We start from the raw sequence: 12907 nt of genomic DNA on the forward strand, positions 1-12907 counted from the left end.
ACAGTTTTATATGTCCAAATTTAAATCTTATTATCTAGGACTTAACGGTCGAGAGGAATGGGACAGAATGATTAGATAGTGCTGCAGATTTCTGCCCCACCATATCCAAGAAATATAGGATAGTAATATGAAAGTCTGTAATCATCTCCCTAATAAATATCAGGATTAACACGACCCAAATTAAGGCTGGCCCCAATGGGGAGAAATAAGCAAGTATAGGCAATGAAAATGGTATTATGTATTTAGGATGGCATTGTAGCTATAATGCAAGTATTTTCTGTAAAGACTATGCAAAAGAATCATATTGTATTGGACATTGTTAACAAAAAGCACAATGCAGGTATACCCAATGTAACACGGTGACTGTTCTATTTTAATTTTATAACTGAATAAAGCAGACATGCAGTGTAGAAGATGTCCAATAGCAAGGTTAAACTTTATACCCATTCATTTTACGGTAACGGTTTTTTCTTGTTGTATAGAAGAATACACAAATGATATGAAATGTAGTATATGGTGAATAGCAATAGTGAACCGTATGACATTTGTTGTGGAGTATAAATTGTTTTGACCTACGACCATAGGGTGGGATAAGGGGACACACCTCACAATTAGAAATGTGTGAAAATTGGCATGCCCTATAGGTTTATTGAAATATGTGACCATGGAACCACCAGCCGAGTAGAGGAGTAACAGTGGAGCACAGAATGAGGCAGTTAATGAGCATTGCATCCTAGTACTTCTGTGCACAAAGAGAACTATGGCATAATACCAAGATGCCATTTGCAAATCAATTAAACAGTATCTTGTGTAATTAGAGAGACTAATACTCAAAATCTGTGAAATATAGGGCTGTGGACCAATTCAGTGACCGTGTAGTTCCTAAACAATGCAGCATAGCGAACTGCAAAAATGGCGTGAATTTAATGTGAACTTGTAACCAGCAAGGTAGAAATATTAACCTGGATAAATTCGAAAATCAACAACCAGGGGGACCGGGGATCGAACCCGTGGTTCTGTAGTTCGCAAACTAGACTAAAAAACTACAAAAATGACGGCCAAAAATGATCGAAATTCGGTCTGAACAAACCGGTGTGCCCAGGAGGAAGTTTACAATATCAAAATAAGATGGGATATTGTTATAAATAAATTAGAAATAATACAAGTCACCAGCTGAAAATTCGGCAAATATGGATACATTCGAAAATCAGTAACCAGGGGGACCGGGGATCGAACCCGTGGTTCTGTAGCTCGCAAATAAGACTTAAAAACTACGAAAATGGCGGCCGAAAACGATCGAAACTCGGTCTGAACAAACCGGTGTGCCCAGGAGGAAGTTTACAATATTAAAAGAAAAGGGGACAGTGTTATAAATAAATCAGAAATAATAATAGTCACCAGCTTAAAATTCGGCAAACAGGAGGACCCGGGATTGAACCCATGGACCTGTAGTCTTTAAAGGATTGATGCAAAAAAACTACTAAAATGGCGCCGATAGACGGCTACCTTAATTGAATGTTAAATACCAATGTGGCAGATAATAGGCATCCAATTAAGTATGCCTAGGGGTATTTAAAGCCTGCACAAACGACTGCATTCACCAGCTGCGGTGGAAGAAGGACGTTGTGACAAGCAGGCTCGCCGATTTTTAAAGGTAAGGACCGCTTTGGTGCAAACTAGATGGATAGAAGACTTGAGTAAGCAGTGGGCACTCGAATGTATGTAGAGTGAGGGAGAGAATCTTTTCTCCTATGCAGGATTCCAAGAATGAAATCCTAGGAAAGGGGGAAAGTTGTGGTACTCCTTTTCTGAAGACCACAGTCTATCAGCTTGCATTACGTGACAATGAGAGTAGAGGTCATACTTGTAAATAGCAAATTTGGCAAAATCTGGGGAATGCGATAAGAAGATTCTTCTATGCGAGGATCTAAATAAAACCTCCTCCAATATGACTTTTAATACACAGGTTGGGAGTAAAAGTAAAAACACCCCCAAGAAAACCTACAGTGTGGCTGACAGCGCTTAAAGAAAAGAAGACAGCGTTGTCAAGATTCAGGCTGCCACAAGATATTGCAGGCTCTAACTGGTATGTACTGAACCCGTTTCTAATTTAGAAGGAGTAGGAGATAGGTAGATGTCTAAAGCCATGATCTATGGATAACTGTACACTTAAATTGAACGTCGTGTTATTCCGGTACAGGTATCAGGACACCACTTGAAAAGGTGCAGGGAAGGACAGCCTGAACTTAAACATTAGGCGAAAAACCTATTGGTAGGTATATGGATGTAATTGTCGAGAATAAACACCAGTGCCATGACATCATTATTTGAAGTATATAGCATTATCTATGTACCTTACAGGCACAGCTAAACAACTGAATACAGGCGGTGCATATCGAAAGACGTACCTGCTTTAAGACACCATTGAACATGTGTCAACGTGACTTTTTAAAAGTAAGTGTTTTGCTTAAGAGCATGAGAATAGGCTAATAGGCTCAAAAAGTATGGTGAAATAACTCCATGCTCTTTTTGTAGAATTCTATGACTCCACTGACTATGATGCAAGTGGTCTAAAATCACAAAAGTTGAGAGGTGATAAAGTCGTCCTGAACACCCACAGAAGGACTTCAACCCCTACACTTAAAGTAAGGGCAGACAACATGTAATAGTGACATTAACAGCATAGCCCAGAACTAGAATCAACTCTCCATAGGGAAATGGTATTAATTATATGCATTCTCTTTTTTAGAAAGAAGAACAAAACTTTGGTTTTAAATTCTCGTCCGTCCTGAGGAAGGTGCTACTATTGTAACCTATGCACCGAAACGCGTCGACAGTGGGACTTTTTAAAGTATATGAAATGTATTTGTGTAGTATTTAATTTGCAATTTTGAAAGTACATGATTTGAACTGTGTGTGACTCTGAGATAGATACCGTAATACGGAATTGTTAGATAGCATATATAAGAGTGTACCAGAGCACCCAATCAGAGTATATATTGAATGCAATTTTAAAATATGATTTTATTGAATATAAGTGTTTTCCTATGAAAAATACATTTTGAGAGTAACAAAAAGTATATTCTAGTCTGGAGTAATAATATTTGTCCAGTGTCACAGTCAAAAATCAAAGGTTATTGATCTAAATGTGTAGGCCTCATGGCCACCAACTAAAAGAGTAATACACAGAAAGGAATCTTTTTTTGATAAATATCTGACACCCAGTCCTTTCTGGTCCCTGGGAAACTCTCTTTTTTTTTAGATTGTTCTACAGCTCTTGCAGCTGGAGAGTGGGCGCTACCCTATAAAATGGACACTTTACGCACGTTTGGCTTCTCAGAAGACCAATTTAAACAACTGATAGGAGATTCATCAAAAACTATTAATTCCATGACATTAACAAAAAACGATGATGAGAGGTGGAATAAACTTTGGAACCTAAAGAAAAAAATGATACGCACGGAATTACATTCTGAGTTTATCATTCAGTATTGCAGGAAGGGCATTATACCTGTAGGACTTCAGATTAGAAACGAACCGGGTTTATTCGTGAATAATGAGAAGTTCAAGGAAAGCTGGACACTAATCGCGAACAGATGTAGTCGCGATTGGATGTTGCTCATAATAGAAACCGCACAAGCCATTATTATAATAGAAAGGGAGGAGATCGAGACCCTTGAGAAACAACTAAACGAAAGCACAGCGCTAGATGACGCGAAGAAAAAATTAGATGAAATAAAGGAAGACATCAGCGGCTATCAAGAATATATGATAAACAAAAAAACAAACAAGCTACGTAAAGACATAGCTAATTACAAAAATGAATCTGTGTATCCATATATTCAGAAAGACTATTATGAGCAACCAGCACCTACAGAGTACAATGGTAAACAATTTACCTACAATAGGAATAGGTACCACAGGAAGAATGTGACATTCTCCGATACGTCATACAACAGTTCTGAATCAGAAGGGGAAAGAAATCAGGAACAACGAAACAGAACTGACAAAAGAGAAGGAGGTCAGGCAAACAACAGGGAATACCAACCAGTTTTTTTAGGGCAGCAACAAAGGCGCCAACAGAGAGGATTCAAAGCCCGGGGGAGGGGTTGTCAGGGCAACCAACAAGTAGCGGGAACCATGAGGAGACCCTACATGCGGACCCGCAGCCACAAAGATTGGGAATAGAATTAGAACACCTGACACCCCCAATACAAAGACTAGAAATAGAGGAAGAAACATTTAAAGCCCCAATAATAAACCTTTCTAACAAAATACTCACAACACATGAGATTAGTGTTTTAGAGAAGGGATTAGGTTTTGCCCCAGCACAATAGGCTGTAGATTTAACATAGAAAGGGATGTGAGGGACCCATTCAGAAAAGTCAGAATAAAAATTTTTTTTGAAGGGAAAGAGAGTAGAGAGACCACTAATAAATCGGGCCTTAAACCACCATCCATCTGGACACCCAATACAGCAATGGTAGGACAAGAGGTGGATACCTTTGAGAAAGCAGTGACCACTGGTTTAGAGAAGCTATTAGATACACAAGTATGGACTGAAAACAATTTATCAAAACAGGAAAGGGAGGCACTAAAGTCCTTGTCATCCTGTGATGATATCACCATAAAACCAGGAGACAAGGGAGGGAGCATAGTGGTGTTAACCACTGAAGACTATGAAAACAGAATGCTTAAACTACTGAATAATGAGACACACTATAAATCCAGTAGTGTGAGAGAATGGGACAGTCTTAAGAAAAAAGTTAGAGATGTTGTAACCTTCGCTAAAGAAGACAATATAATATGCGAAGAGGAATATCGATTCCTAATTAATGAGAACCCTAAGGTCCCAGCACTATATGGGCTGCCCAAAGTTCACAAAAACCTGGAAGACCCCCCAATGCGCCCTATAGTGTCAGGAATTGAATCTTTGACTGAGCCTCTCAGCAAATATGTGGACCACTTCATCCAGCCTTTGGTCACACAACTACCCTCATATATAAAAGATACCACCCATATGATTTCTAAAATGGAGGGTTTAGCATTCAATAAAGATACCCAATGGCTGGTATGCTTAGACATCGAAGCATTATATACCAATATCCCGCAAGAAGATACTGTGAGAATGATGGAGGACATTTTGGGAAATGAGGCAGGGGATCTTACTGCACAAAACACCTTCATCATAGAATGCATTGATATAATTCTAAAAAACAACATCTTCTTATTCAAGCAAGATCACTACTGCCAGATCAAGGGCACCAGTGTGGGAGCCACATGTGCTCCCAGCCTGGCATGCCTGTATATTGGGAGATTTGAGACCCAACATATCTACAACGAAATGTGTCCCTTTTTTGAGAATGTAAAGTGCTGGTCTAGATTCATAGACGACATTTTCTTTATTTGGGACGGTCCAGAAAGGGATTTAGACACCTTCCTTGAATGGATCAATTGTGGGGATCCAAATCTCAAGTTTACCTCAAATAAAAGTCAATCAGCAGTAGACTTCCTAGACATCAGGATCCATGAAAAAGAAGGAGTCCTCAATGTAGAATTGTTCGTAAAACCCACAGACCGTAACACCCTGCTTCACCATACCAGCTACCACCCTAAATGCCAGAAAGATGGGATACCTTTCAGCCAATTCTTACGGATTAGGCGTAACTGCAGCGATAGATCCAGTTATGAAAAACACGCAGCCATCCTTAGAGTTAAGCTTGCACAGAGAGGATACCCTAAGCGCTTAATAAAACAAGCATATAAGCGCGCCAAGTACTATAACCGTGATAGTCTGTTCGAAACATCGACAAAAACGAATGATCGTAATGATGGAATTATAATGGTATCAGACTACAACGGCTTTAGTAATAAGGTAAAAAACCTGATTAACAAGAACTGGGGCATATTGAATAAGGTAGGAGTGACACCAATGGCTAAACCAACATATGCATACAGGAGGAACAAGACCATCAGGAATCATTTAGTGCATACCTTTAAAGAACCAAAGAGTGGGGACTAAGGAATATTGCAAATAATACTCCTATCAGGGGAAACCTGCCATGTGGGTCTTGCTCACACTGTAAGAGCATCATTAAGACCGACAAACTGGAAATCAACGGTATAACACATTGGATGAACGAGCATGTTAATTGTCGCACATCTAATGTAGTGTACCTATTGCTGTGTCCTTGTAACAAATATTACATTGGAGAAACCGGACGTGAAATGCGTCTACGGCTCACGGAGCATCGATCCGTAATAAGAAACCAAAGAAAGGATGCTCCTTTGGTTGAACATTGGACATCTGAAAACCACAATATGGATGACATCAAGTGGTTCATTTTAAAAAAGATCAAGATTTCAGTAAGGGGAGGAGATTTAAACAAAAAACGTAAACAGAGAGAACAGTTTTATATGTCCAAATTTAAATCTTATTATCTAGGACTTAACGGTCGAGAGGAATGGGACAGAATGATTAGATAGTGCTGCAGATTTCTGCCCCACCATATCCAAGAAATATAGGATAGTAATATGAAAGTCTGTAATCATCTCCCTAATAAATATCAGGATTAACACGACCCAAATTAAGGCTGGCCCCAATGGGGAGAAATAAGCAAGTATAGGCAATGAAAATGGTATTATGTATTTAGGATGGCATTGTAGCTATAATGCAAGTATTTTCTGTAAAGACTATGCAAAAGAATCATATTGTATTGGACATTGTTAACAAAAAGCACAATGCAGGTATACCCAATGTAACATGGTGACTGTTCTATTTTAATTTTATAACTGAATAAAGCAGACATGCAGTGTAGAAGATGTCCAATAGCAAGGTTGAACTTTATACCCATTCATTTTACGGTAACTGTTTTTTTCTTGTTGTATAGAAGAATACACAAATGATATGAAATGTAGTATATGGTGAATAGCAATAGTGAACCGTATGACATTTGTTGTGGAGTATAAATTGTTTTGACGTACGACCATAGGGTGGGATAAGGGGACACACCTCACAATAAGAAATGTGTGAAAATTGGCATGCCCTATAGGTTTATTGAAATATGTGACCATGGAACCACCAGCCGAGTAGAGGAGTAACAGTGGAGCACAGAATGAGGCAGTTAATGAGCATTGCATCCTAGTACTTCTGTGCACAAAGAGAACTATGGCATAATACCAAGATGCCATTTGCAAATCAATTAAACAGCATCTTGTGTAATTAGAGAGACTAATACTCAAAATCTGTGAAATATAGGGCTGTGGACCAATTCAGTGACCGTGTAGTTCCTAAACAATGCAGCATAGCGAACTGCAAAAATGGCGTGAATTTAATGTGAACTTGTAACCAGCAAGGTAGAAATATTAACCTGGATAATTTCGAAAATCAACAACCAGGGGGACCGGGGATCGAACCCGTGGTTCTGTAGTTCGCAAACTAGACTAAAAAACTACAAAAATGACGGCCGAAAATGATCGAAATTCGGTCTGAACAAACCGGTGTGCCCAGGAGGAAGTTTACAATATCAAAATAAGATGGGATATTGTTATAAATAAATTAGAAATAATACAAGTCACCAGCTGAAAATTCGGCAAATATGGATACATTCGAAAATCAGTAACCAGGGGGACCGGGGATCGAACCCGTGGTTCTGTAGCTCGCAAATAAGACTTAAAAACTACGAAAATGGCGGCCGAAAACGATCGAAACTCGGTCTGAACAAACCGGTGTGCCCAGGAGGAAGTTTACAATATTAAAAGAAAAGGGGACAGTGTTATAAATAAATCAGAAATAATAATAGTCACCAGCTTAAAATTCGGCAAACAGGAGGACCCGGGATTGAACCCATGGACCTGTAGTCTTTAAAGGATTGATGCAAAAAACTACTAAAATGGCGCCGATAGACGGCTACCTTAATTGAATGTTAAATACCAATGTGGCAGATAATAGGCATCCAATTAAGTATGCCTAGGGGTATTTAAAGCCTGCACAAACGACTGCATTCACCAGTTGCGGTGGAAGAAGGACGTTGTGACAAGCAGGCTCGCCGATTTTTAAAGGTAAGGACCGCTTTGGTGCAAACTAGATGGATAGAAGACTTGAGTAAGCAGTGGGCACTCGAATATATGTAGAGTGAGGGAGAGAATCTTTTCTCCTATGCAGGATTCCAAGAATGAAATCCTAGGAAAGGGGGAAAGTTGTGGTACTCCTTTTCTGAAGACCACAGTCTATCAGCTTGCATTACGTGACAATGAGAGTAGAGGTCATACTTGTAATTAGCAAATTTGGCAAAATCTGGGGAATGCGATAAGAAGATTCTTCTATGCGAGGATCTAAATAAAACCTCCTCCAATATGACTTTTAATACACAGGTTGGGAGTAAAAGTAAAAACACCCCCAAGAAAACCTACAGTGTGGCTGACAGCGCTTAAAGAAAAGAAGACAGCGTTGTCAAGATTCAGGCTGCCACAAGATATTGCAGGCTCTAACTGGTATGTACTGAACCCCTTTCTAATTTAGAAGGAGTAGGAGATAGTTAGATGTCTAAAGCCATGATCTATGGATAACTGTACACTTAAATTGAACGTCATGTTATTCCGGTACAGGTATCAGGACACCACTTGAAAAGATGCAGGGAAGGACAGCCTGAACTTAAACATTAGGCGAAAAACCTATTGGTAGGTATATGGATGTAATTGTCGAGAATAAACACCAGTGCCATGACATCATTATTTGAAGTATATAGCATTATCTATGTACCTTACAGGCACAGCTAAACAACTGAATACAGGCGGTGCATATCGAAAGACGTACCTGCTTTAAGACACCATTGAACATGTGTCAACGTGACTTTTTAAAAGTAAGTGTTTTGCTTAAGAGCATGAGAATAGGCTAATAGGCTCAAAAAGTATGGTGAAATAACTCCATGCTCTTTTTGTAGAATTCTATGACTCCACTGACTATGATGCAAGTGGTCTAAAATCACAAAAGTTGAGAGGTGATAAAGTCGTCCTGAACACCCACAGAAGGACTTCAACCCCTACACTTAAAGCAAGGGCAGACAACATGTAATAGTGACATTAACAGCATAGCCCAGAACTAGAATCAACTCTCCATAGGGAAATGGTATTAATTATATGCATTCTCTTTTTTAGAAAGAAGAACAAAACTTTGGTTTTAAATTCTCGTCCGTCCTGAGGAAGGTGCTACTATTGTAACCTATGCACCGAAACGCGTCGACAGTGGGACTTTTTAAAGTATATGAAATGAATTTGTGTAGTATTTAATTTGCAATTTTGAAAGTACATGATTTGAACTGTGTGTGACTCTGAGATAGATACCGTAATACGGAATTGTTAGATAGCATATATAAGAGTGTACCAGAGCACCCAATCAGAGTATATATTGAATGCAATTTTAAAATATGATTTTATTGAATATAAGTGTTTTCCTATGAAAAATAAATTTTGAGAGTAACAAAAAGTATATTCTAGTCTGGAGTAATAATATTTGTCCAGTGTCACAGTCAAAAATCAAAGGTTATTGATCTAAATGTGTAGGCCTCATGGCCACCAACTAAAAGAGTAATACACAGAAAGGAATCTTTTTTTGATAAATATCTGACACCCAGTCCTTTCTGGTCCCTGGGAAACTCTCTTTTTTTTTAGATAGGTATAGGGGCCCCCACTATTATTTTATAATTTAGATCGCATGCAACACACAGCAGATAACGTAAGATGGTGGGCACTTGAGAGAGTAATTCTCAACCCGAAGGGAGGTGACACATCGTCTAGCCTTAATTTGAGAGAGTGGAAGTAGATACACTTGCTTGAAACTGTCAACCAGGGTCTCAATTAATCTGAGGAAATATCAAGGCAAGCAGCCCTTCTTATAATAGGTTAAGATAGTCTGTACTCTTTCTGACCCCTAAATGCCTTAAGTGTAAGATGTGCTCCCATGGTCAATGAGAATTGTGTATAAATGTGCATTTTTGTGCTCTGAGTAGTAAAATGTACACATATGTATATAACTCCTTAAACAAGGATGAGTAATGGCTATACATTTGCAATGTTGTGCTCAGATAATATGTGGATTGAAGTCCTTATACACTGATAATGATTTTCATTGGTTGGTATTTCTCACACTACACTTGTGCTCTGATATGATCTGAGTGTCAGCACGTATAACATGTATATAATCTAACTATGTATGTAACTTCTTAGACACTCTTACAGCACCTGTCTCAAAGTATGCGCCTTGAAATGCATCATTGTGTTTCGGCACATGTTACAGTTTTACATTCTCTTGAATGTACTATTTTCTGCTTTGAGCCGCCAATAGTGATGTGCTCAATGTTCTATTCCTGAGTGACAATGGAGAATGCAAGCACATCGCTCAATTTTAATGTATTATTTTCAAATTGTGCCCTGTCTTGATTACCTGGGTGCACCATTTAGAGCTCCAGCGCGATCCTTTAAGCCTGGACACTGTCCTTGACTGCCACGATCGACCGCATTTGAGACGCGTAATACATGTAATGCGTCCTTCTAAGCACGAGCTCCCACGCTTTCTATCAGCTGTTCACCCGTCTGCTGCCGTTCACAGGCCGTCACTAGAATTGGCTGCGAGGTGACGCAGCGTGCGTGCTCCCGTAGCGGCCTCTTGAATACATTGGGGCAGATTTATGAGCCCCTTGCGCCACTTTTGCGTCACTTTTAACATGGGAAAAGTGACGCAAAAGTGGCGCAAGGGGCTCATAAATCTGCCCCATTGTTTCTGCCCAGCCTCGCCGCTCTTCATTCTTGATGTGGCAGGCAGAGGGCTGATTTACCCGCTCTGCCCCTATGATGCTTGAACAGGTGAGCAGACTTGTTGATGGTTAGTGCGAGGTTCTTCTACCCATACTTCTGAATACATTTAGTTGAATGGTTTTTATCAATGTATATTCCCTTCTTTTTAGAGAATCCTTTTAGAATCTCAGAGGCTGTCATCTGATCCAGCGAACCTCTTTGGGGCCATTACGCATGGTGCCCTGCTTGTTGGATAGTAATAGCACTTAAAGAAATCTAACTTGGTGGATTTTCTGCTTATAAGGTGAGCGTGATTTAAACTTTCTTTCATGCTCTAGACAACTTATTATTTTAACAGAACTAATATCCAAAATCCATTATGATACGAGACCTTAATTGGGACCCTTCCAGAACTCAGATGCGCTTGATCCATCTTCCACCTCGTCACTACACGGAGGTGAGCAGTTTAGTTATTAATTATTCCCCGCAGAAGGATTTTAAACACACATTGTGACTGACTGTATTACCTTGTAGGGGCATGTCCCAGACCATACTTTGATGAGAACATCAAGCAACATGATGTTCATACATTGACCAGGTGACCTCTCACCGGTTACCCAACCCCTGAAATATTGAGCTTTTTAATTACTGACACCAAGTACCCTTTATCACACAGGCTGCATTAATGTTTTCTGGTCCTGAGGATTAGCCTCATATTTTTTTAGGGCAGTTGTATATCAATCTAATTCAGCCCAAGGAGTTTGGAGCACTTTAGGGCACCACATGACATCACACAAGGTCAGATGCATTTTTTAAGGCACTTGGAGATTACGTGATTTGCCCTGCATCACAGGATGATGAGCTGGTGCCAAGACCAGTGGCAGCTGGTAATTTTGGCAAGGATTGGGCTTGGGCAAGCCACACACACACACATATACACACACTCACTCACACCCATGCATTCACACGTCTGCACACACATACCCAGTCACAACATTCACAAAAAAATCATACATTTATGCATACACACACACACACCAAGCATTCAAATACATAAAACTAACCTGTCCTTCAGCTCTGGAAAGGAAAGCCTCAGTGGTCCCAGGAGGGTTGGAACTGCTGCCTTCCCTAAGGTCAGCAAATGAGGGAAGGCAAAGGTCCTTATCACAGAGTGGGATGGGATCAATGAGACTGCTGATCCCACCCCACTCAGTGACGTGGTGTCACTGATTAACGCTCTGCCCTAGGCACTTCAGGGCTTAAAACTGAAGCGCCCAGGTCTGAGGCAATCAATAGTTCTCCCGCATGTCATGAGAGGGGAGGGCCTCAAGGCACTTTTGCCAGGCTGAGGAGGTCATGCCCACAGGGCAGGTAAATCCTCAGCCTGGCAAAGTTCAGCTCAGGCAGCCAGGAGCCTGCACATTTACTGCATGTCTAGCTCTTGTATGCCTGACCTGAACATGAAGAATGTCTTTCAGGCTGACCTTTGCTCAGCCTGACAGGCACTCTTCTTTGAAAGAGGCGAAGGGGCATGGCCCTTTGCCAGTATGAACGGGCCCGGCTAGCTGAGACTTGAACCTGACTTCGGCTATTCTGGTCAGTAGGCCAACCCTGCTCACAACATGGTTTGATTTCAACATGACTGTGTGCGGCACACGTGATCTTTTAAAGAAATCTTTGAGCATGTGTTGTAAAAAGAATTTCTCTACAATCTCAGAAAGATTTGACAAGTCGATACCTATGAACGGCATACTGGGCCACATGTATGAAAATGCTATTTTGCATTTCCTAAATAATGACCCCATAGGAATCGCTATTTAGGAAAGGCAACATAATATGTATTAATCTACTGATTTCCAAATAGCCATTCCTACAGAGTAGGAATCGCTATTCGAGAATCGCAATTAATAAATCCCATGCCATTCATACCAATGGGCCGTTTTTGCATTTCCTAAATAGCAATTTCCAATTAAGAAATTGCTATTTAGGAAATCCTAAACCATGAATGGCTAAGGGCATAAGGCTCCCTATAATGAACCCCAAAACTAGTGGTGCACATGTAGAGCACCCATATGCCCTAGGGGCATGTGTGGGCTCTATTGCACTTTTTAAATAT

At 40.1% G+C, this 12907-nt stretch overlaps 1 long non-coding RNA gene across 1 annotated transcript; it reads left to right on the forward strand.

Annotated features, from left to right (window-relative positions):
• The first annotated feature begins 2369 nt into the window (after window positions 1-2369).
• Window positions 2370-2840, forward strand: LOC146817666 (uncharacterized). The gene is made up of 3 exons (XR_014962558.1): window positions 2370-2454; window positions 2536-2645; window positions 2750-2840. It is a non-coding gene; the product is annotated as an uncharacterized LOC146817666 (long non-coding RNA).
• The last annotated feature ends 10067 nt before the right edge of the window (window positions 2841-12907 follow it).

The sequence above is a fragment of the Triturus cristatus genome, chromosome 6 (assembly GCF_964204655.1).
Source record: "Triturus cristatus chromosome 6, aTriCri1.1, whole genome shotgun sequence".
In the NCBI taxonomy this organism is placed as follows: Eukaryota; Metazoa; Chordata; class Amphibia; order Caudata; family Salamandridae; genus Triturus; species Triturus cristatus.